Here is a 24,154-nt window from a genome sequence, read left to right on the forward strand (position 1 = left end):
ATGGATCCTGACGGAAAGGAGATCCCTGTCAGCTTAGTATATGGCCAGGTAGAGCTGGCTGCAAAGTATTCCCAACAGGACTGTAAATTAGACCGCCTGTTGGATGGTATTGAAGAAGAGTATACCGAGTCGGATTGACTCTGTAATTTAAAATGACATGAAAAATGCCTTCTAGCCGGATTGTAGATCGTTTGTCATTGCGGACCTTTTCGCTTCGACCTCTGGACCCTATAGTCCGGAGTGTGTCCGAATACCCTCTCGATTATGTAAGAATCGGGGCATGCATGGAGACAAGGCGTAGGGGTCATAATTGCTTTAGCAGACAAGTGCCCAACTAGTTATGTTATATTACATGGTTAGTAAGAAACATCTTCCAGGGAGAATAGTTCCGTTAGGGGTTCCTTTCCCTGGGAGGCATGCCCTAAAGTGCATGTTCGGACTGCTAAAAAGAGCAGAAAAGCATCTGGGGGCAGATAAATAAACAAGAAAAATCATCTTTTATTTCACCAACCGAATATTCCCTTAAGAATGCTAGCTTTCGGCTTCACCCAGTCTGAGGTACACATCCAGCTGACCCGGCAGTAACAATCGCAGAGGTGCTCCCTTTACCACCTAGCCGAACGAACGGGAGCGTAGGGGTAAGCACAGGAGCGAGGCAACCCAGCTTGGCCAAAACTTAAGTCATATCGATGCATATAATGGTGTATAAAAGGTTCATGTGGAAGTGTCATGCATGTTTTGGGCATGAGGCCCGTTTTATATAAACTTCTGATAAAGAAGCCCCCAGGTATGATGAGCGCGGGTGGCGCGTCAAGTATGTGCGAACAATGCGCAAGCAAGCCCCTAAGGGCTTGGGAGAAGAAAAAGGGGAGGGAGAAGGAGAGAAATGCCAGACAGCTTAATGTGAAAAATAAAATAAAAAGGGGACAGAGGAAGGAGACGAACACAGAGTCCGGCGCTAGGCATAGAATCTTCGTAGGCATGCTGCGTTCCATGGGTTTGGCTCGAGTCGGTTGTCTGATGCGTTTCGCAGACGGTATGCTCCGCCAGTCAGTACTTGGTCGATTATGAAGGGACCCTCCCATTTTGGCCTTAGTTTGTCCTTTTTCTTGTCCGGCAGGCGTAGTACTAGTTCGCCAACGTTGTAAGTTTTGGCCCGTACTTCTCTGCTTTGATATCTTCGAGCCTGCTGTTGATAGAATGCGGAACGAGCTTTTGCCACGTCGCGCTCCTCCTCCGATGCGTCCAAGCTGTCTTGCCGATCGAGCTCGGCTTCTCTTTCTTCGTACATGCGCACTCGAGGTGAGTCATGTATTATGTCGCAGGGCAGAACTGCCTCTGCGCCGTATACCATAAAAAATGGTGTGAATCCGGTAGTGCGATTCGGCGTGGTCCGCAGCCCCCAGAGTACGGAGTCAAGCTCCTCTACCCAGTGCATGTTTGATTCCTTGAGGGATCGCACTAGTCTGGGTTTGATGCCGCTCATAATAAGACCGTTGGCTTGTTCGACTTAACCGTTAGTTTGTGGGTGATAGACTGAAGCGTAGTCGAGCTTGATGCCCATGTTTTTGCACCAGAGTTTAACTTCATCGGCCGTAAAGTTTGTGCCGTTGTCAGTTATGATGCTGTGGGGGACACTGTAATGGTGTAGAACCCCGGATATGAAGTCTATCACCGGTCCGGATTCGACCGTCTTTACAGGCTTGGCCTCTATTCATTTGGTGAATTTGTCCACCATAACCAGTAGATATTTTTTTGTTGTGGGTTCCTCATTTAAGGGGTCCAACCATGTCAAGCCCCCAGACTGCAAAAGGCCAGGTAATGGGTATGGTTTGTAGGGCGGTAGGCGGTATGTGGCTTTGATTAGCGAATAATTGGCAACCGACGCATCGCTGCACTAAATCCTGAGCATCTGCCCGGGCCGTCGGCTAATAAAATCCGGTACGGAAGGCCTTGCTTACGAGGGCCCGGGCTGCGGCGTGGTGCCCGCCGAGTCCGGCATGAATTTCAGCCAGAAGGTTTCGCCCTTCCTCTTCGGAGATACACCTTTGAAGGACTCCGTTTGTGCTTTTCTTATAAAGCTCTCCCTCGTGGACTTTGTAGGCTTTAGATCGCCGCACAATGCAACGGGCTTCGTTTTGGTCCTCGAGAAGTTCCTGCCTAGTTAGGTAGGCTAGGAATGGTTCTGTCCATGGGGTAATGACTGCCATTATTGTGTGGGATGACGGTGTTGTTTCGGTGGCGGAGCCACCAACTGTGTCAGAGTGTTCGATGAGAGGCAGCGTGGTTGTGTCCGGGCTATTGTTTCCGGACTCTCCCTCCCATGATACCGACGGCTTGAACAACCTTTCAAGGAAGATGTTGGGAGGGACGGCATCGCGCTTGGCGCCAATGCGTGCCAACACGTCTGCTGCCTGGTTGTTCTCCCGGGCTATGTGATGGAATTCGAGCCCCTCAAACCAAGCTGACATTTTTAAGATGGCATGACGATAAGCTGCCATTTTTGGATCCTTGGCATCAAAGTCTCCATTTATTTGGGATATCGCGAGGTTTGAATCCCCGCGGACCTCTAGGCGCTGAATGCCCATGGAGACTGCCATCCGGAGACCATGTAGAAGGGCCTCGTATACGGCTGCGTTGTTGGAATCCGTGTACATTATCTGAAGTATGTATTGTACTGTATCTCCGGTTGGGGACGTCAGAACGACGCCAGCCCCCAGGCCAGCCAACATTTTGGAGCCGTCGAAGTGCATGATCCATTTGGAGTATGCGCCGTACTCTTTAGGGAGCTCGGCTTCAGTCCATTCGGCAATGAAGTCGGCCAAAACCTGCGACTTAATAGCTCGCCTTGGCTTGTAAGTTATGTCGAACGGGAGGAGCTCGATGGCCCATTTGACAATCCGACCCGTTGCGTCGCGGTTGTTTATAATATCATTAAGGGGTACTTCGGATAACACTATTATTGAACACTCTTGAAAATAGTGTCGCAGCTTCCGGGATGCCATGAACACCGCGTATGCTATTTTTTGATAATGCGGGTACCGTGACTTGCATGGGGTTAGGACAGTAGACACGTAGTAAACTGGTTTTTGGAGAGGGAACTTGTGTCCATCCGTTTCTCGTTCGACGACGAGCACCGCGCTTACAACTTGATGGGTTGCCGCGATGTATAATAGCATTCATTCGCCCGTGTTGGGCGCGGCCAGGACCGGATTTGTTGCCAGTATGGCTTTGATTTCTTCGAGTCCGGCCGTGGCGGCATTCGTCCACTCGAAGTGTTCGGTGCGCCGCAGGAGGCGATAAAGGGGTAATGCCTTTTCTCCCAAGCGGGAGATAAAGCGGCTTAGAGCCGCCACGCATCCTGTCAATTTTTGTATTTGTTTGAGGTCTTTTGGGGTATCCAATTGTGACAGAGCTCAGATCTTGGCTGGGTTTGCTTCAATTCCTCTACCGGATACGATGAAGCCCAAGAGCTTTCCGGCCGGTATGCCGAAAACGCATTTTTCCGGGTTAAGATTAATGTCATATGTTCGGAGATTGTCGAACGTGAGCCTCAAGTCGTCTACTAGAGTATCGACGTGTTTGGTTTTGACGACCACGTCATCTACGCATGCTTCAACTGTTTTGCCGATCTGGTTGGCCAGACATGTCTGAATCATGCGGTGATATGTTGCGCCGGCGTTTTTGAGCCCGAAGGGCATCGTGTTGAAGCAGAATGGGCCGTATGGGGTGATGAATGCCGTTGCGGCTTGGTCTGACTCTGCCATCTTGATTTGGTGGTAGCCAGAGTATGCATCGAGGAAACACAATGAGTCGTGTCCTGCGGTGGCATCAATGATTTGATCAATTCGGGGGAGCGGGAAAGGATCCTTTGGGCAGGCCTTATTTAGGTCTTTGAAATCGACACATAGGCGCCAGGAGTTTTCCTTCTTTGGTACCATCACCAGGTTTGCTAGCCAGTCCGGATATGATGAATCCGGCTTCCAGTAGTTTTTCTAGCTCCTCTCCCATGGCTTGTCTCTTGGGTTCGGAGAAACGCCGAAGAGTCTGCTTAACGGGCTTAAACCCTTTTATGATGTTCAGGCTATGCTCAGCCAGCCTGCGTGGGATTCCTGGCATGTCTGAAGGGTGCCAGGCAAAAATGTCCCAATTTTCTCGCAGGAATTCTCTGAGTGCGGCATCGACATCGGGTTTTAGTTGTGCCCCGATGGAGGCCGTTTTTGTGGGGTCCGTTGGATGGACTTGGAATTTGACTGTTTCATCCGCTGGTTTGAAAGAGGTGGACTTGGATCTCTTATCTAGTATCACATCATCCCTGTCCACCATGGAGCGCAACGCGGTTAGTTCCTCGGCCGCTAGGGCTTCGGATAATGCCTCCAGGGCCAGTGTGGTTGTCTTGTTTTCGGCGCGGAGCGCTGTGTCCGGATCACTTGAAAGAGTGATGATTCTGTTGGGTCCGGGCATTTTGAGCTTCATGTACCCATAATGGGGTATGGCTTGAAAAAATGTAAATGCTTCTCGCCCTAGCAGAGCGTGGTATCCGCTGCTGAACAGGGCCACTTGAAATGTGACCTCCTCGGGTCTATAATTATCTGGCGTGCCGAACACCACATCCAGTGTGATTTTCCCTGAACAGCATGCTTCCCGGCTTGGTATTATTCCTCTGAAGGTTGTGCTGCTTCGCTCAATGCGGCTCCAGTGTATTTCCATTTTTCGCAGGGTTTCCTCGTAGATGAGGTTAAGTCCGCTGCCGCCGTCCATGAGTACCTTTGTAAGTCGGAAGCCGTCCACTATCGGACCGAGGACCAATGCGGCTGGTGCTCGGGCTGTCCGGAATTTAGGTTCGTCACTGGCATTAAAAGTAATAGCCGTGTCACTCCATGGGTTTATTGTTGCTACTTGGTAGACTTTGGTAAGGTTGCGGAGGGTTCGTTTCCTCGCATTGTTTCATGCGAAGGTCTCGAAGACTGTCGACATCGTACTGGCGTTTCTGGGGTGGTGTTCTTTGGGTTCTGGAGTTAGAAGCTCCTCGCCACTTCTGGCCACCTGCCGGAGTATCCAACATGCTCTAAGGCTGTGAGTTGGTGTGACTTCCCCTGAACTGTGAATTTTACAGGGTCCATTGAGCCATCCCTCCAGTACGGTCCCATACCCTATAGAGGGTTTTTGTTTTTTGATGTTTGGCTCAGGTGCCTGGCGATGATGCGCCCTTTTGTTTCGGACTCGTGTTGTATTCAGGGCTAGATTGTCCCAGAATTTATCTTCGGTTTTCCGAACGCTTTCTGTCGCGCAGTACTTTCGTACTATGGATGTTAAGTCGGCGAAGCGTGTAATTTCGCGGCGACTTATGGCGTTGAGGATTCCGATGTCCGTGCAGTTGTTACAGAAGAATGAAATTGCTTCTTCCTCACGTCAGTCCTTTATCCTGTTCATAACCAGGAGGAATCTGGCCCAATAGTGGTGTACTGTTTCTCCGGGCACTTGCCGTATTTGGGATAAATCCCTTATAGTTGGGTGGGCGGGTGGATTTAAATCCGGAACCTTGCCCGATAAAAGATTCAGGGGCCAAGAAGTTTCCGAATTCAGAAGCTTGCTTTCTTGGACATTATTCAATGAATCAGGCCTGCTGCCTGACTTTAGGTTCAGGACTTGGGCAACATCCTCCCCTCCGTGGGTATCCGGCTTGGAGGGGTCGGGAATCCGGACACATCTGGTCCTTAGAGCGGGCGAAGATGCGCGGCATTGTTCTTCCACCACTTCAACGTGGTGGGTGACCTGGGGAGAGTCAATCTCTCTCTGATCGGGTTTAAGCCCAATCTGGCCGTAATCTGTAGCGACTCCCAGGGCGGCGATGCGATCCAGGAGCTCATTCAGGGAAGAGAGCTCCGTCGAATCTAACTGCTCGGCGAGTTCCGAGCTGATGTGAAGATTGCTTTCGATGGCCTAAGAGGTCATCGTCGGCGCGGCGGCCGAACAGGCGGTCATCAAAAACCTGTCTAGCCGGAGAGTTTGACCGACAGCCAAAGCTCCTTTAGCGACAACACTGTCTTTAAAGACAGGGTGCGGCATCCTTCCCGACGGTGACGACACGGAGGAACTCTCAATGAAAGCACCAATGTCGGTGTCAAAACCGGCGGATCTCGGGTAGGGGGTCCCGAACTATGCGTCTAGGCGGATGGTAACAGGAGACAAGGGACACGATATTTTTACCCAGGTTCGGGCCCTCTCGGTGGAGGTAAAACCCTACTCCTACTTGATTAATATTGATGGTATGGTTATTACAAGAGTTGATCTACCACGAGATCAGAGAGGCTAAACCCTAGAAGCTAGCCTATGGTATGATTGTTGTTCGTCCTATGGACTAAAACTCTCCGGTCTATATAGACACCGGAGAGGGCTAGGGTTACATAGAGTCGGTTACAATGGGAGGAGATCTTCATATCGTATCGCCAAGCTTGCCTTCCACGCTAAGGAAAGTCCCTATCCGGACACGGGACAGAGTCTTCAATCTTGTATCTTCATAGTCCGGGAGTCCGGCAAAAGGTCATAGTCCGGCCATCCGGACAACCCCTAATCCAGGAGTCCCTCAAGCTCCAAGTAGCGCGTGGAAGCTGCATCTACAAGATGACATAGAGATTTGTAAAGCACACAAGATCTGAAAGGTTCAGACCCGTTGACTAATAACCTCTCTCACAAGCGAGATATGATCAAACCCCATGGGTGTTGAATTCATTACAATCACATAGTGATGTGAACTAGATTATTGACTCTAGTGCAAGTGGGGGACTGTTGGAAATATGCCCTAGAGGCAATAATAAAATGGTTATTATTATATTTCCTTATTCATGATAATTGTCTATTGTTCATGCTATAATTGTATTATCTGGAAACCGTAATACATGTGTGACTACATAGACCACCATATATCGCTAGTGAGCCTCTAGTTGACTAGCTCGTTGATCAATAGATGGTTATGGTTTCCTGACCATGGACATTGGATGTCATTGATAACGGTATCACATCATTAGGAGAATGATGTGATGGACAAGACCCAATCCTAAGCATAGCACAAGATCGTGTAGCTCGTTTGCTAAGAGCTTTTCTAATGTCAAGTATCATTTCCTTAGACCATGAGATTGTGCAACTCCCGGATACTATAGGAATGCTTTGGGTGTACCAAACGTCACAACGTAACTGGGTGGCTATAAAGGTGCACTACAGGTATCTCCGAAAGTGTCTGTTGGGTTGGCACGAATCGAGACTGGGATTTGTCACTCCGTATGACGGAGAGGTATCTCTGGGCCCACTCGGTATTGCATTATCATAATGAGCTCAATGTGACCAAGTAGTTAGTCATGAGATCATGCATTACGAAACGAGTAAAGTGACTTGCCGGTAACGAGATTGAACGAGGTATTGGGATACCGACGATTGAATCTGGGGCAAGTAACGTACCGATTGACAAAGGGAATTGCATACGGGATTTCTTGAATACCCGACATCGTGGTTCATCCGATGAGATCATCGTGGAACATGTGGGAGCCAACATGGGTATCCAGATCCCGCTGTTGGTTATTGGCCGGAGAGATGTCTCGGTCATGTCTGCATGATTCCCGAATCCGTAGGGTCTACACACTTAAGGTTCGGTGACGCTAGAGTTGTTATGGGAATTAGTATGTGGTTACCAAATGTTGTTCGGAGTTCCGGATGAGATCCCAGACGTCACGAGGAGTTCCGGAATGGTCCAGAGGTGAAGATTTATATATGGGAAGTCCAGTTTCAGTCACCGGAATGGTTTCGGGGGTTATCGGTATTGTACCGGGACCACCGAAAGGTGTCCGGAGGTCCACCGGGTGGGGCCACCTGTTCCGGGGGACTTAATGGGCTGAATATGGGAGGGAACCAACCCCCTAGCGGGCTGGTGCGCCCCCAAGGGCCCAAGGGGCCTAGGGTATGGAAACCCTAGGGCGCCTCCACCTTGCTTGGGGGGCAAGTCTCCCCTCCTGGCCGCCCCCCCCCCCTCTAGATGGGATCTGGAGGGGCCGGCCTCCTCTCCCCTTCACCCTATAAATAGAGGGGGGGGGGTGGCAGGGCTGCAGACCCCTTGCTTTTGGCGCAGCCCCTCCCTCCTCCAACTCTTCCTCCTACTCCGTAGTGCTTGGCGAAGCCCTACAGGAATACCACGAGCTCCACCATCACCATGTCGTCGTGCTGTCGGAGTTCTCCCTCAACTTCTCCTCTCCCCTTGCTGGATCAAGAAGGAGGAGACGTCCCCGGGCTGTACGTTTGTTGAACGCGGAGGCGTCGTTCGTTCGGCGCTAGATCGGATCTTCCGCGATTTGAATCGCCGCGAGTACGACTCCATCAACCGCGTTCTTGTAACGCTTCCGCTTAGCGATCTTCAAGGGTATGAAGATGCACTCCCTCTCTCTCTTGTTGCTAGAATCTCCATAGATTGATCTTGGTGATGCGTAGAAAATTTTGAATTTCTGCTACGTTCCCCAACAACTATATGCCGATTAATTTACGAACACCCCACTCTACAAGCCAGATAAATTCCATCACCGTTTTTGTATGGCAAGGCATGTGTTCAATCGTATCCGAGAGCGAGTGGTTGCTCATGAGCCATACTTCGAGTGCAAGACGCATGCCCTTGGCAAGCTTGGATTCTCCTCTTACCAGAAATGCACTGCGGGGATCCGCATGCTTGCATATGTAATTCCAGGCGATCTGGTGGATGAGTATGTGCGTATGAGTGAGACAACATGTCTGATGTCAATGTACAAGTTCTGCCAGCATGTGACCGAGGTGTTTGGCCCTGAGTACTTGAGGCAACCAAATGCCGCTGATACAAAGAGATTGTTGGCGACCAACGCAGCTAGAGGCTTTCCAGGCATGCTTGGCAGCATAGATTGTATGCACTGGGAGAGGAAGAACTGTCCATTTGTTTGGCAGGGCTAGTACAAGGGGCATGTCAAAACTTGCACTGTCATATTAGAAGCGGTGGCTTCGCAGGATCTTTGGATATGGCATTCTTTCTTCGGCATAGCAGGTTCTCACAATGATATCAATGTGCTGCAGCGTTCTCCAGTCTTCGCAAGGCTTGTAGAAGGTCACTTCCCACCTGTCAACTTTGAGATCAATGGCCACCAGTACAACAAGGGATACTATCTAACTGATGGTATATATCCTCGGTGGTCAACTTTTGTGAAGACAATCTTGAAGCCCCAAGGTGCGAAGAGAAAGAGATTTGCCCAAATGCAAGAGAGTGCTAGAAAAGATGTGGAACGTGCTTTTGCTGTGCTTCAATCCCGATGGGGTATCGTTCGATACCCTGCACTGTCATGAGATGAAAGGAAGCTTTGGGAGGTGATGATTGCTTGTGTGATCATGCACAACATGATCGTAGAAGACGAGCGTGATGACAGTATCTTCGACCAAGGATTTAATTTTCAAGGTGACAATGTTGAGCCCCTGCACGAAGAACCGGCCACGTTTGATTAGTTTGTCCAGTTCCATCATGAGCTGCGTGATTGACACACTCATTTTGATGTTCAAAATGACTTGATTGAGCACGTGTGGGATCACATTGGCAATCAATAGATGTACTGGTTCATTTTATGTTCATTCAAGGCAATTTCGATTTGGTTGTAAAACTATTTTTATTGGAGATAACTTCGATTGGGTTGTAAAATTATTTTAATTTTCAAACAATTAATATTTGAACGTGCAAACTTGTTTTGATATGAAAATATGGGCATTTAGGCCCTGGCGGACGGGGTGGGGCAAACGGATGCGGCCTCGCGCTGGGCGCACGGCCACCGCATCCCAGGACAGGCCCAGACACGACCCCATCGTCCTATTCAAACCGACAGAATCCGGGCAAAACGGACGTCCGTTTAGGATCGCGCGATGGAGTTGGCCTCACGCATCATCATCGATCACACATATCTACAGACTACACACCTCTAGACAGATCCATATCTACAGATACCCTGGCCCTCCGTGTGGAAAATGCCATCTGAATGAAAGCGTTGCCGTCGCTCCAAGAGTCGCGATCGCCCCAACTTGCTGATGATGCATGGCGAATCCGAAACTCGACGACGCCGTGCTGTGGGAGAGACACGATCGGGCTAGATATAACGACCTGGTTAGGTTACGCGCCCAGAGCCCGGGCCTGTTCCCTCTGCAAAGCTTGTCTATCGATCTAAGCGACAGCAACGCCATTCCTCACTTCAGTTGCAGTATAAATCGATCGCAAAGGTGTTTTCGTTTCAGAACAACTCGTCAGGTGCATGTGTCAATTCAAATCAAATAAGAAAAAACTTGTCAGGTGACCCGTCCGGTCGATACGTAAATGATCCGATCGGCGGTTCGTCCCAAATGATTTGCCTCCTGTAAGCACTCCTGGTTCGCCAAATTGGCTCCAGCAGCATCAACACTTTTGAACAAATCAGCACACCCCAGATGGATCTAAAGTAAGCTCCTAGCCGCCTTATCCTACGAGGCTACGACCTAACTTTAAGCTGCAGATTTGCCCCAAATAAACGGACGCGCATTTTTGCGGCATGTTGGCATGCCATGCCGAAATCTCCACATGGGCATTGCGATTACTACTTAATGTAGGGCCATGCATAATACCTGACGCATTATTAGCCGTTGCACTGTAAAAGTTTTTGTTTTTCCGTTTTGTAAGTCACATTTGTTGAGTAAATAGGCAGTTTTTCGATTAAATTAATCCATGAATAAATCATGAGCATGACATGGACAGCATTGATAACATACTGATTATGATCTAACAGAGCATGTACTACGCATATAGTAGAGACATCTACGCATACCGCTAGTACTGCTACAACAGAAAGAAACACGAGAGGGATAAGCGATGTATACCCTCCAATCGGCCACGCGGTGGCGGTGGCGGTGACAGCAGCCGCGGCATCCTCGGCGGCCTTCTTGTCGGCCTCGGCTTTCTCAGCGGCGGCACGGTCGGTGTCGGTCGACATGGTGATGATGAAGGTGATGCGGACGTAGATGAACAGAAGCGAGCAGTCGCGTAGTCGCTACCCAAAAACCTAATCGCCCCTCTCCCCGTACAGGATCCGGAGAGGCGTGGTTTCGGAGGCCTGCTCTCCCGTCAACCGTGTACGCGGTGAACGGGACGGAGTCGCCGGCGGCAGCAGCAGCAGAGGAACGACGTGGGCGTGGAGGCGGAGATGCGTTCTGTTTCGTGACGGCTAGGGTTGGCAGCGCCCCACATATATATGTGCGGCCGCGCGTGGAGAGACGTGGGCTGAACCCACGTCCAAGTCGGTAGCCCACGATCCGACGTCTCAGATCGTGGCCCCACCTGTCAAAGACTCTCCGTTCCTGACCGGCAAAAAGAAGCGCATAGGAGTGAGCTCGGCTCGGCTCAATCCCGCAACCCGCGGCGCGTCGTGACGAGGCGTGGCGTGGCGAGGCGAGCGGAGGAGGAGGAGTGCGCGAGGGCCTCATCTCTTCTCAAGCTCCAATAGCATGAGGGAGAGAGTCCCTTATAAACCACTTCAACTCTCCTTCCACTTCCAAGGTGGGACTAAACTTCCCACACACCTAGTGCCATATAACCCACATGGGCCCTTAGAGATTTTTCAGAAATTGCAATATGGGCCTAGAGCCCATCTCAGATTTCAGCAATCCCCCACCAGATCTCGAGGGCCCATAGTGTCCTCTGTTCCAAATACTGTTTTGATATACTAGTGTTTCAGTGAAGACCTGTTAAGGTTGAGCTTCACCTAGAGCAAGTAGCTACATTCCTTCACAACTGAACAATGGACTATGCCTTGAATTGTCAGTTTGGCGTAAAGAAGTTTCACCACATGTCTTACTAGTACTGGGCTGCCGAAGGCTGACCCCTCGGGTGGAGCATATAAGTCACACTCCTGGCCTATTCATGAGTTTACTAGAGATCACCCCAATCTCATAGACTGTGACTAGCAGTCGGGCTCACATAGGTGTGTTCCTTCAAAGATCGCTCTGTAGGATAGCATCTTGCTTATACATATAAGCCTTGGAACACATTAAGACAATAGTCATCCTTCCGTACAGTTTCCGAGAGTATTGCATCTCCAACGGAGTGGGTTAGTAAAGTTACTCTCCTCAGTTCACCAATGGCTTGTTTCCCCAGGTCCTACTTCACGGGATCTCCGATCACATAGGTTGGGTTACCACCATGGTAACTCATGTGGGTCTCATACCCATCTCCCTCGATGCACTATCTATCACTACACGTGATAGCCCTTTCGTAAAGGGATCTGCCAGATTCTTAGCCGTATGGACATAGTCCAACGCTATCACTCCGGAGTTTCTTAATTTTCTGACAGCTTTTAATCTCATTCTTATGTGTTTGGTGGACTTCATGTTGTCCTTTGAACTCTTCACCTTGGTGATGACAGTCTGATTGTCACAGTTCATAAGGATAGCCGGAACCGGTTTATCAACCAATGGCAAGTCCATCAAAAGATCTCGAAGCCATCTCGCTTCAACACCAGATGTGTCTAATGCCGTTAATTCTGCTTCCATTGTCGATCTCGTTAAGATCGTTTGCTTGCAAGACTTCCAGGAAACAGCGCCACCTCCAAGAGTAAACATATACCCAGTTGTGGCCTTCATCTCATCAGCATCAGAGATCCAATTCGCATCACTATACCCTTCAAGTACCGACGGGTATCCGGTATAGTGAAGTCCATAGTTCATAGTACCTTTCAGATAGCGCATAACTCTTTCTACAGCATGCCAATGTACATCACCCGGTTTGGAAACACACCGGCTCAGTTTGCTCACAGCAAACGCGATGTCAGGCCTCGTTGCGCTTGCTAGGTACATCAGTGAACCAATGATTTGAGAGTATCTCAATTGATCTTTAGCCATGCCTTTGGACTTTCGAATCAACACGCTAGGATCATATGGTGTTTGAGATGGTGTGCAGTCCGAATATCCAAAGCGACTCAACACCTTCTCAACATAATGGGATTGCAGAAGTGTGATCCCACCCTCATTATCTCTCAGTAGCTTGATATTCAAGATAACATCAGCCACACCAAGATCCTTCATCTCAAAGTTCTGAGACAGAAAGGACTTAACCTCCTCAATGACTTTGAGGTTGGTTCCGAATATCAGTATGTCATCAACATACAAGCACAGTATAACTCCTTCGCCCCCACCATGGCGATAGTATACACATTTATCAGCCTCATTAACAACGAAACCAATAGATGTCAGAGTTGTATTAAACTTATCATGCCATTGCTTAGGTGCTTGTTTCAGGCCATATAAAGATTTTATCAACCTACACACCTTTCTTTCCTGACCATCTATCACAAAGCCATCAGGCTGTTGCATGTAGATTTCCTCCTTTAGCTCTCCATTTAGAAAAGCCGTCTTAACATCCATCTGATGGACGAGAAGACCATGTGAGGCCGCCAACGAGAGTAATACTCGAATGGTGGTCAGTCTAGCCACAGGTGAATAAGTATCAAAGAAATCTTCCTCTTCTTGCTGGTCATAGCCCTTGGCCACAAGCCTAGCCTTGTACTTTTCAATCGTACCATCGGGCCTAAGCTTCTTTTTGAACACCCACTTACATCCCAGTGGTTTGCAACCATAGGGACAGTCAGTGATCTCCCATGTCCCGTTAGTCATGATGGAATCCATCTCGCTACGGACCGCATCCTTCCAGTAGTCAGCTTCTGGAGAGGCATACGCTTCTGAAATAGAAGTGGGAGTATCATCCACGAGGTACACGAAGAAATCATCACCAAAGGTCTTTGCAGTCCTTTGTCGCTTGCCCCTACCAAGGGTTTCCTCGTCATCCTCCTCGGGATTTTCATCATGTGTTTGTTCATAATATTCCATAGGGATGGCAGGTTCAGGAGTCTCCTCAGATTCCTGTCTAGAAGTGCTTTGCATATCTCTCATAGGAAAAATATCCTCAAAGAATGTAGCATCCTTAGACTCCATAATTGTACCGATCTTCTGGTCAGGTACCTCAGATTTCACTACTAGAAATCTATAGCCAACGCTGTTCTTAGCGTAGCCCAAATTAATGCAGTCCACGGTCTTATGTCCAAGCTTACGCTTTTTGGGGATCGGCACGTTGACTTTCGCCAAACAGCCCCAAGTGCGCAAGTACGAGAGTGTCGTCCTTCTCTTTGCCCATTTCTCATAGGGAGTGATCTCACTATCCTTTGTCGGAACTTTATTCAGGACATGACATGCCGTCAATATAGCCTCCCCCCACCATGCCTTGGATAAACCCGAGGTATCTAACATGGCGTTAACCAAATCAGTTAGAGTACGGTTTTTCCGCTCGGCAACCCCGTTTGACTGGGGTGAATAGGGAGGCGTCCTCTCATGAATAATGCCGTGTTCCGCACAGAAGGAATCAAACTCACTCGAGAAGTACTCTCCACCACGATCTGACCGGACTCGTTTAATTTTCTTTTCAAGTTGATTTTCAACTTCTGCCTTATAGATTTTAAAGTAGTGTAGAGCCTCATCTTTAGTATTTAACAGATACACATAGCAATATCTAGTGGAATCATCTATCAATGTCATGAAGTATCTCTTTCCACCTTTAGTCAACACACCATTCATCTCGCAAAGATCAGAATGTATGAGTTCTAATGGTGCCAGGTGTCTCTCCTCCGCGGCCTTATGAGGTTTGCGAGGTTGCTTAGCTTGCACACATGAAAGGCACTTAGAACCTTTGGCTAAAGTGAAACTCAGGATTAAATCCAACTTGGCTAGCCGCGTCATAACACCAAAACTAATGTGACAAAGACGTGAGTGCCAAACTTCAGATTCATTAACATTCGAATGAATATGGTTCACGACTTTATTACAAAAATCTGCGAGGGAAAGGCGGAACATCCCTCCGCTCTCATAACCTTTTCCAACAAATAGTCCATACTTAGTAACAACTAATTTATTAGACTCGAATACCAACTTAAACCCTTCTCTACATAGAAGGGAGCCACTAACGAGGTTCTTCTTGATGGCGGGGACATGCTGCACGTTCTTCAGCTGCACGATCCTTCCCGAAGTAAACTTCAGATCGACCGTGCCAACACCATGAACAGAAGCACTCGCGCCATTCCCCATCAATACGGACCCGTGGCCTGTGACCTGGTAAGAAGAGAACAATGAAATGTCAGCACACACATGAACACCTGCACCTGTATCCACCCACCAATCGGTAGGCTGAAACACTGAAAAAACAGTAAATAAATTACCGTACCCAGATGCACCATTCTCATTGTTGCTCACAATCATGTTGACAGACTTGGAGTCCTGTTCTGGCTTCTTAAACTTGTTTGGGCACTTGTTGGCCCAATGTTCAGCCGAACCACAAGTAAAGCAGCCCTCATCCTTCTTGTTCTTCTTGAAGGTCTTCTTACCCTTCTTCTTAAAGTCGGCAGTCTGTTGGACACCGTTCTTTCCCCTGGGCTTGTGGGAATTGGAGTTCTTCTGATGCACCATATTGGCCACAGAAGTTCCTTCGACCCCTTTTCCGTGCGAGTCCTTTGCCCTTGAGTTCTGCTCAACACTCAGATGGCCAATGACATCCTCCACAGAGAATTCACGCCTCTGATGTTTCAGAGTGGTGGCAAAGTTCCTCCAGGAATTGGGGAGCTTAGCGATTATGCAGCCCGCGACAAATTTGCCCGGTAACTCGCACTTAAGAAGCTCAAGCTCCTTAACAATGCATATTATCTCATGAGCCTGCTCCAATACAGGACGGTTTTCAACCATCTTGTAATCGTGGAACTGCTCTATAATATACATCTCGCTCCCTGCATCGGCAACCCCGAACTTAGATTCGAGCGCCTCCCACAAGTCCTTGGCAGACCGCATATGTAAATATGCATCAACCAGCTTATCTCCAATCACGCTCAGAACTGCCCCGAGGAACACCACGGTGGCCTCCTTAAACGCCTTCTCCTGTTCAGGAGCGATCGTTCCTGTAGGAGTCACACCGGCGACCCAGAACACGTTCATGGCCGTGAGCCATAAGGTGGTTTTAGTCTGCCAACGCTTAAAGTACGTCCCCGTAAACGGGGACGGTTTCAGTGCAGCAGCAAAACCAGAATTCGAAAAACTCCTACAGATATTAGGTTTTTGGATTGTTGAGTAAATAGGCAGTTTTTCGATTAAATTAATCCATGAATAAATCATGAGCATGACATGGACAGCATTGATAACATACTGATTATGATCTAACAGAGCATGTACTACGCATATAGTAGAGACATCTACGCATACCGCTAGTACTGCTACAACAGAAAGAAACACGAGAGGGATAAGCGATGTATACCCTCCAATCGGCCACGCGGTGGCGGTGGCGGTGACAGCAGCCGCGGCATCCTCGGCGGCCTTCTTGTCGGCCTCGGCTTTCTCAGCGGCGGCACGGTCGGTGTCGGTCGACATGGTGATGATGAAGGTGATGCGGACGTAGATGAACAGAAGCGAGCAGTCGCGTAGTCGCTACCCAAAAACCTAATCGCCCCTCTCCCCGTACAGGATCCGGAGAGGCGTGGTTTCGGAGGCCTGCTCTCCCGTCAACCGTGTACGCGGTGAACGGGACGGAGTCGCCGGCGGCAGCAGCAGCAGAGGAACGACGTGGGCGTGGAGGCGGAGATGCGTTCTGTTTCGTGACGGCTAGGGTTGGCAGATCGGTAGCCCACGATCCGACGTCTCAGATCGTGGCCCCACCTGTCAAAGACTCTCCGTTCCTGACCGGCAAAAAGAAGCGCTTAGGAGTGAGCTCGGCTCGGCTCAATCCCGCAACCCGCGCCGCGCCGCGCCGCGCCGCGCCGCGTCGGGACGAGGCGTGGCGAGCGGAGGAGGAGGAGTGCGCGAGGGCCTCATCTCTTCTCAAGCTCCAATAGCATGAGGGAGAGAGTCCCTTATAAACCACTCCAACTCTCCTTTCACTTCCAAGGTGGGACTAAACTTCCCACACACCTAGTGCCATATAACCCACATGGGCCCTTAGAGATTTTTCAGAAATTGCAATATGGGCCTAGAGCCCATCTCAGATTTCAGCAACATTTATATTGGCTATATATGACATTGCAACATGCTATAACCAACACTTGGCTATATTAATTATTAATCGTGCTCTAAGAGAAGGAGAGGAGCGTGCTGTAGGTAGCCATTATGACCGACTCACCAATCAACGTGCGTCGGGAGTCTCATTTTATTGCATATGACTGTCCCATGGGCAGGTATTTGAGTGCTCAGATAGAATACACAAAAAATACAACATCAATTCGGTGTAGGGATTTCATTATTCATGCTTGTTGTATTAAAATGCACGAATCACGTGGCAGCGGATGGGTGTGATTACATCATTTTGTGGCATCGATGTGCATTTGTGATTTATCCCCAAATTTTTTTTGAGACTAAACACACTCCACTATATTGATCATAAATGACGTTCATAGAGATTCATTGAATATCCAGGGGCTGAAGAAGCCAAAAATGGCGCCCTTTACAAAGATCAAGAGCGAATTTAGCGAGGCTATCGGCCTCCATATTTGAATTCCATCTCTCGAAGAAAAAAGAACAAGCTTGGAACTCGGCGGCACATAGTGTAAGTCCGATGATACTTGCGTAAGTCCCACCACCACCACCACCACCAGAGTTGATACTCGTGATCTATCCCAAATAAACAACTTATAATGAAGGTACGGGTAGGTCCATGCATGTCGGCCTGCCAGCGCCAGACCGCATGTAACTTGAGATTGTGCCCATCTTTTCAGCATGATACAGTCGGTTTTCCAAGCAAAGCCTAGCCATAGGTACTGCCACTGATCCAATCCTAAAAAGAAAAATGCAAGAAGTGGCCGGAGCCAGCCCGAGATCTCCTGCTTCTGCATGCCTCCCATAGGGGATTTTTGATCATTTGCCACCATTTTTTTTTTTGCACTTTGACGTTTAGCCACTAGTTACTTTGTATTTGATCATTTGCCACTCTTTAGTTTGGACTTTGATATTTTGCCCTCTGTCAGATGGGTCCCACCTGAAATGACCAACTTACCCCTGCCGACTACAATGACCAGGAAAGGCAGAGGTGCTCGTACGCTCGTGTTCATCCTCGCTCGCGGCTAGGAGACGACGGGGCGGCGGCTACCTTCCAGGAGCCCACGGCCGTCCTCGTCGGCGGCGGTCCCGCCGCCGCCGCTGCTCGTGCCTGTGCACGACCGACGCCGTTGCTCGCGCCCGTGCACGACCGTTGCAGCTGCTCCTCGCGCCCGTGCGCGGCGGCCGCCGCTGCTCCTCCTCACGCCCGTACGTGCCCGTGCGCGACCGCCGCCGCTGCTCGCGCCCGTGCGCGACCACTGCTGCTCCTCCTCGCGCCCGTGTGTAGCTGCCGTCGCCGCCACTCCTCCTCACGCCCGTGCGCGGCCGACGCTGCTGCTCGCGCCCATGCGCGGCTGCTGCTGCCATTTGCGCGCCTGTGCATGTCGGGGAGAAGCAAGGGGAGCAGCAGGGTGGTGGCGGCGGTGGGGCAGCCATGGGCGCTGGGGAGCAGCGGGGCGAGGGGGTGGGGGCGGGGAAGCAGGGGCGGCGACGGCTGGCTTGTCAGCTCAAGTTCATCCCCGTTTGGGCTGAGCTAAAGGGGTAATTTTGTCCACGGTTTTCTGCATCCATTTTATCTATGATTTGCAAGTATTGTTTTTGTGTTAAGAAATGACAAAAGATCAAAGTGCAAACTAAGAAGTGGCAATAGATCAATTACAATGTAGTGAGTGGCAAAATGTCAAAGTCCATAGTAAGTGGTGGCAAATAATCAAATCGCCCCTCCCGTAGTGGGGAGGGAGCAGTCATGTCTCGAATCATGGACGCAGGCAGGTAAAACGAGTCCATCGCCGCGAGTAAAGAATTCGGGGTCGAGCGGACGCGAGGAGGCCACATCGCCGGAGCGCTTAAACAAACGTGACGGCCGGTCGAGGCGGCGGTTTGGTGGCCAAAATCTTGCGCGAGAATCCCCTGTCTTTCTTGGCACGGGATTTGCGAGATCGTTTTTTTCCTGTTTCCTCGTCCTCCTGCAGAGCCTGGTAACGATATCCATGGAACAAAGGTTTGGTTGGTACTGACTCTTATGATTGTTTATTTAATCCAACGCACGGATCAAGTAACAATGTGTGTGTGTTCGTTGGTGACATTTTTTGGATTATGATAATACCGTGGCATCTTGGATTCCTGTGGGCTGCACTTCGGGGTTTCCTGGGATCACATCTGGATCAGAGGACTAATTAGTAGATGCACACGATTAAGATGCCCACTTTTTTCATTTTACAGGTATAAAAAATAAATAGTTGATTTCTCCCTTTGCCCCCTGTTTGTAATTTTAAGGCGTTGTTTGTCCTTTTTAAATTTCTCTGTCACACTTTTACCTCCTACTTGTGATGTTGCGGCAAGGTTTATCCCGTCACCCATTTTTACCCATTATTCTGATACGCTAAGCCTATATGACAGTTCGATGTGGCGAGTGAGTCGGAAGCGCGATCAATCCAATGTATTTCTTGTACCCCATTAGCGAACCCCGCTTCCCCGCCCGAATGGCAACCTGGAACCCATTTTCAACCCAGGTAACCGAGCTCGATTGACTTCACCGCTCGGTTGATATGAATAAGCCGGACCAGCTCGCTCGCCTCCTCATTCCCTCGAAGCCACGAGTAGGGGTAGGAGACAATCCGGAGGACAACGACTACGGAGCAGTGCAGAAGAGAAAGGTCTCACTAGCAGCGATCGCTACATTTGTTGAGGGGACCAGCGAGACCGGTGGCGCATGCCCGGTGGCGCAACGGCTGATGAAATTCGCGCCAACTACGCTCATGGCGGATGATGGCGATGTCTTTGGTGTCATTTCCTTGTCCTGGCATCATCGTTGCAGTTCGTGTTATCAGGCTCAGGATGCTCAGCGAGAATCCCTAGATCCGGGTCTCCCGGATCAGACGATGGTGGCGTTCTCGATATCGCTTTCCCTTATGGGGGCATCATTTTGGAGCAAATGATGGCTGGAGGTGGCAAGAGGAGGTGCGGTGTTATATCTACTGCAAGGTCGACGACGGATCATGGCGGCATATGGCGCTGCGGAGTTTCGGCGATGGACGCGTGTAGATGGAGATGCGTAGGATGATGGCGTTGTCTGACGCCATGGTAGCGTCAACAGCAGACCTGACAAGATTGGTGCGTCAGTACCTGCTCTGGAGATGGATCAGTGGTTGACAGTTGCGGCGGCCTCTGAAAGTGCGCCAGACCGATGTGTGACCCAGTCCCCACATTGTGGCTTGGTTGGTGCATTCGCCTTTAATTGTTAGGCTTTGGTGCGATGTCTGTTTGCTATTGGGCTCGGACATGTGGCACCCCTTCATCGAGGGGATAGGAGTAGCGGCAACTGTGTTGCCTAGATGATGGCTTCAGGCATACTGATGTATTACTTTATAAGTGTCGGTGTACTAGAGTAGGGGTACCCTAGTACCCCGAACTTGTGCACGGGCAGTTGCAGCACCCCGCGGCAAGGCTTGCCGGGCGACCGCCAAGATACTCCGTGGCTCCTTTGGAACCATTCAAGAACAAAGTATTCAAGTCAAGAAGACAAGGCCTCGGCAAGAGGAGCTTGCCGGGAAGGCCAACCGAGGCATATCAAGGAACTTGCCGCGACGCGCCACGCGTCCCGGCAAGGCCCGGTGAGCGACAAGCTTCCGGGCGCGACAAGACCATGACCGCGGCAAGACGCTTGCCGCGGCAAGTGGCCACTCTGTGCCCACGCTCCAGCGCATCCACCAACGTGTCGTCCTGGGGGCCTTTCCAGGCACGCGTGGCGGAAGGCTGTGTAGCCAGCGGTAAGCGGTGGCATGCGATGCTGACAAGATCGCCATCGTGGCAGGCGGTGGCGCCCCTGACGGTCCTTTTCTACACTGTTTGGGCGACACAGATGGGCATTTAATGCCCTTGTCCCCTGCCGTCAGGGTTAGGTAGAGGACACTGTATAGGTAGCTGTACCAACCACCTCTCTTTTTACATTTTTACCCTTCTCTGCATTGCCACCTGTCGGTGACCCCTTTAGCATATAAAACGAGGCCCATGCGCAATGTAGGGGAGGTTCGGATCATTTCGAAGCCAGAAAAACACTTAGCTCTCTAGAGCAAAAACACAATACAATCAGACAAGCAGCAGTAGGAGTATTATCTCTCCGGAGAGCTCCGAAGCTGGGTAAACTGCTCGTGTGTTTCGCCTCGATCTGCTCTTCGTGCGACCTCCGCCCCCCGCCGAACCGAAAGGGGCTCGGTCCGCCGGTCCCATAGGTGTTCGTGGATCAGTTTCCCCGATAATAAGGTATTTGTAAATAATTAACAAAATGGTTTCATGAATCGTCAAATGTAGAGGCCGGGTTATATCCTCCTTTCTAAAAAAAACATGTCGTCAATAATTGCCTGATTGGTGATATGTTTCATTCTGTCCCTAAGCTTTCCCTATCGGATGGTATATTTTTTTGTTGGCATTAACAAATATTTGGCTAGCCAAAATATTGGTTGAGTTAATAGTTGCTCATGAGTTGATCAATGTTGGCAAGAGAATAAACTTATGTGGGCAAAGATTCATTAGCATACCTAAGAAATGACAACGATCCAAACCTACTCCAACGTTCTGGTCATGACAAAAAAGATTGTGTGGTGAGATTTTTTTTTGAGATGGGGAATATATTAATATCAAGCATATACCAAATACAACGAGCCTCTGCAGCAACAAGGTGCCTAAAAACATTCAGGATGCACACAACCAAAATAATAATAAAAGAAATGAGAAAAAGATGAGCCACGATGATCAATCAGCCATAGTAGCAGCACTCTAACCACCGCCAAAGACAGCACCCGAACTACAAATGAGGTTCTCCGAAAGCAACGCCTCCAGAAAGGAAACAAAGCATAAGCATTGTCCTTGCCCGATCAAAGATCTTATGTTTTCACCCTGGAGAAACATCGTGTTCACAAAACGATGCCTTCAACAAGGCCACTAACAGGCACAACCAATAAAGGCCAGACCTTGGGTTTTCACCCTTGAAATCACACTCGATACTCAGAGGAGCACAACCAACAAAGAAGTCCTCCAATGCTGTCGCCCCCACTTGCCGAGGCTACTACCACAAGTCACATACCACCAGGCTCACAGGAACTCATGTCTCATTTGGATAGGAAAATATCCTGCAAGGCAAGTCTGAACAATTCCCTATGAAGCTAAGTCTTCATCGCACCCAAGACCCCGCCTTCGCTACTTGCATGTCCTTCAAACATGCCATGGCATTCTTTGCATGTGTTGATCCCTTGACAATCTTGGCGCAGACATGTCCCAAGGTGTCAACAAAAACAGAACTTCGTGATACGCTGGTGCAGCTGGTTATGTTGATGTTGCGAGTACACACGGCCGACCCCTATCCAACCAAACCTTCCAAAGAGCGCCATATGCGCCGAACTCGCGGATGGCCAGATTGAAGATCCTAGGTTCTCAATTGCATGAGCTTGTGAGCAACGAGAACGAGCAAGGGAAACCATCTGGCGATGGGAACAACATGCCCGTCTGGAAGTTAAGCCGGCTCAACAGCCTCACCACGCCAGATCTGGGAAGGAGGTGAGCACCTCAGGCGGCCCGTCTAGGCCGGGTGAGGTAGACACCGGTGACTAGACTTGCCTTCATCATGAGGTGTTGTGTGCATCCCAGCCGGTTGCGACCCTGAAGTAGGACGAAAATCCATCACAGACCCCAGATTGTTGGTCATTATCCCAATATCTCTAGGCTTTGAGTACTCAACCATCTTTCCACCATATGGAGAGCATAAACCAACACGTCGAAACAACATCTTTTGCCACATCGCAAAATTCCTAATCCTAACACTACTAGGGAAAACCTTATACACAGAGGTGTAGCAGTAGCGCTGGTCAAAACTCGGCGCTATTGCTACTTAGTAGTAGCGCTTGTTGCAAAAGCATGCTACAACTATAGTTGCAGTAGTAGCGCGCTGCACAGAGAAGCGCTACTACTATAATTCCCACACTGGTGCCGGTAGGCTAGGAATAGTACTAGCGGTTCTTCCAGAAGGACGCTACTGCTAAAAACTTTGTAGCAGCGCGTTTCTGTTGTAGAGCGCTACTGCTATGAAAAAAAAATAGAAAAAATAAGTAGAAAAGTAAATGAAAATGAAAGAAATAGAAAATGGAGAAATGAAAAAAAGAAAATGTAAAGAAAACAAAAGAAAGAGAAAAAGAAAACAGAAAGGAAGTAGCACGTTTTGTGGGAAAACACTATACCTAACTTAGCTATGGCGTGTTTCGCCAAAACGCGCTACTGCTAGTTTGACTTAACCCCCGGCCGCACGGGCTCAAAATTTCGCTAAGTCCTTCCCCCCCCCCTACTCCCCCTGTCCCCCAACTGCTCCATCCGCCGCCGTCGATCGTCCTGCCGCCTTCGACCACACCGCCGCTGCCCGAGGCCGCCCTCGACCTCACAGCCGTTGCCCGAGGCCGTCGTCGACCTCACCGTCGCCTCCCTCGAGCTCATAGCCGCCGCCCGAGCCTGCCCAGGACCTCCGCCGCTCGAGCCTGAGCCTGCCCTCGTCGCCGACCGTAAGGCTCTGCCTCTCGTCCCGCCTACTCTCCTCTCTCTGTCTCTGCTAGGGAAATTCATATATATGTTGCTGTTGTGTTGATGTTCATATGAACCCTAGGTGTTCATATGAACCCTAGATTTGTTCAGGGCAGCAGGCATTTTTTTAGCATTTAGGAAAAATAATTAGCAATTTTTCAGGAAATTAGCTAGGGCAAATTTTTATGAAAATGCCTAAACAGTAATTCCATTTAGCTTTAAATTAATAGAGGGTATATAAATAATAGTAGCATTTATATTTATATTAATAGAGGCTATAAACAAAAACAGTTAGCTATAAAAAATTATTTGGACTATGGACCTGAATCTATTCCAAATTTCATTCAAATGAAATTTGAATTATTTGGACTATGGACCTGAATATTTTTGAAGAAATTGGGTGTAGGTACTAAGGTCTTGCTGTGGAAATTTTGGTGAGGTCAAAAGGGTTAGAGAAAATGGAATT

Source organism: Triticum dicoccoides, chromosome 7B, assembly GCF_002162155.2.
Source record: "Triticum dicoccoides isolate Atlit2015 ecotype Zavitan chromosome 7B, WEW_v2.0, whole genome shotgun sequence".
Lineage (NCBI taxonomy): Eukaryota > Viridiplantae > Streptophyta > Magnoliopsida > Poales > Poaceae > Triticum > Triticum dicoccoides.